At 32.9% G+C, this 2,134-nt stretch overlaps 1 pseudogene; it reads left to right on the top strand.

Moving 5' to 3' along the window:
• The first annotated feature begins 232 nt into the window (after positions 1-232).
• On the top strand, positions 233-332 carry LOC122114725 (annotated as a pseudogene).
• Positions 333-2,134: the final 1,802 nt, after the last annotated feature.

Below are 2,134 nucleotides of genomic sequence, written 5' to 3'. Positions count from 1 at the left end.
AGTATGATCAAATCTAAAATGAAAAAGACTTAAAATAGTCAGTGACAAAAAAATTGCAAATGTGAGCAATCGACGAAATAATATAATTTTTCCACTATATACACAATTTTAGGAAAAAACGATCAATAGTATTGTTAGGAACAATAAGGTTTCCTTGTTACAAATAGGCACGCAAAGATATAAGCCTATATGAAGATTGCATCATTAACTACTTAAATTTAGAGGATACTACATGCTTCAGCAGCACGTCTACACAAATTAAAACAATACAGAGATTAACATGGCACTTGCACAAGGATGAAATGAAAATTTGTATAGTATTCCATATTTTTCATTCTTCAGATGCAAGAAATGAAAAGCAGTTGTTAAAAAGTTGATTACATAATTACAAGAGTAACAATACATGTAAGTCCTAGAATTAAAGGTTAGTTTCATATCAGTGTATTAAATCTTCACCTCAGAAATGCCTTTACATAGCATAACCTTTACAAAACTTTTGAAATTAGTTAAATTCTCATTTTATCCCAAAGAAATATACTAGTATAAGGACCTAGAAAAAAAAAAGGAATCTTTAACTTTATATATGGAATGCAATCTTACAGGACACATTTATTAATGAACCTATGTATTACAAAACAATGTAGAATTCAAATTATATCTAGGAGAGAATGAAATAGATTATGGATATTATGCAAACACAGAATATAGAATATTTTAAAATATCCTTTTTCAGACAAGCACAAGAAATATCTTTAGTTTTTGTACTACTCATTTCAACAGATAAATTCAAATTATTTCTGATTTAAAAAAATCACAAACTGCAGAAATCATTATACATGTATACAAAAACAAACTCTTGAATATACTTTAACATCAAAATCAGACAATTCACTTGGAAGAATTCCCCAGAATTTTTACAGGAAGATATTGCTGTTATTTGGATTGTGAAAATATTTTCTATGGACACAAAGAATGGACTGGCACTTTCATGCAATTGTTTCGAACATATTTATAAGATGATTTCTTTGTTGCTTTGTATGTCCCTCCCCCATGGCATAACCCCTGCTTTCACTGTATTTGATGTTGGTATAATTTGTGGCTGGGAAGGGAAAAAAAAACAAACCTTTAAATAGGGATACAGGTGGACCCATTGCAACGAGATGTACAAATAGTTATGTCAAAAAATGAACTTTACAAATTTGGTTGGGGTGGGAGGACAGGGACAGGGGGGAGATGAGAAAGGATGGGAAGCGGAAACAAAGGAAGAGACAACAATGCTTGATAAGAAATGTTTTCATTTTCTTGCTCATGCAATTGTAACCCCTCTGTATGGCATTTTCACAATGAAAAACAAACAAACAAACAAAAGAATGGACTGGCATTTTGAAGTTTAAGAAACTTAATTGATACCTTAGCTATAGTAAATAATGCTGCAATAAATATATTTGTTCTGGTAGCTTTCTTATGGTCATGTTTGATGCCCCTCAGTAGATGAATGGATCAAGGAAATGTGGTATATATACACAATGGAATTCTATGCCTCCACCAGAAAGAATGACATTGCCCCATTTATTAGGAAATGGAAAGACTTTGAAACAATTATATTAAGTGAACTAAGCCAGGCCCAAGGAAACCTAGGTCCCATGGTTTCCCTTATTTGTAATAACTAGTATATGTCTGACAAAAGCAGAAACGGTCAGATAAGTTGATGTTAGGTGAAATGAACCCCAAGATAAAGATTCAAATCTTTTTTTTTCCTTGCGATTGTTTCTATTATATTTTTAAGATGATTTCTTTGTTGTTTTGTATTTCCCTCCCACGGTATAACCCCTGTTTTCACTGTATTTGATGTTGGTATGATTTGTGGTGGAGAAGGAAAAAAAACAAACCGTTTAAATAGAGATACAGGTGGATCCATTGCAACAATGAGATGTACAAGACGTCATGTCGAAAAACGAACTTTACACCTTTGGCTTGGGGGTGGTAGTGGGAGGGCAGGAGGAGAGTGTGAGGGGGAGATGGGAAGGGTTGGGAATGGAAAACAAAGGAGGAGGCAACAATGCTTCATAAGAAATATACTCATTACCTTGTCCATGTAATTGTAACTCTCCTGTATGGTATTTTCTTAATAAAA

This window comes from Dipodomys spectabilis, unplaced genomic scaffold (assembly GCF_019054845.1).
Source record: "Dipodomys spectabilis isolate Male_0828 unplaced genomic scaffold, ASM1905484v1 ptg000108l, whole genome shotgun sequence".
NCBI classification, from domain to species: Eukaryota; Metazoa; Chordata; class Mammalia; order Rodentia; family Heteromyidae; genus Dipodomys; species Dipodomys spectabilis.
The sequence above is the reverse complement of the archived record's forward strand: the minus strand, read 5'-3'. Positions and strand labels throughout refer to the sequence as shown.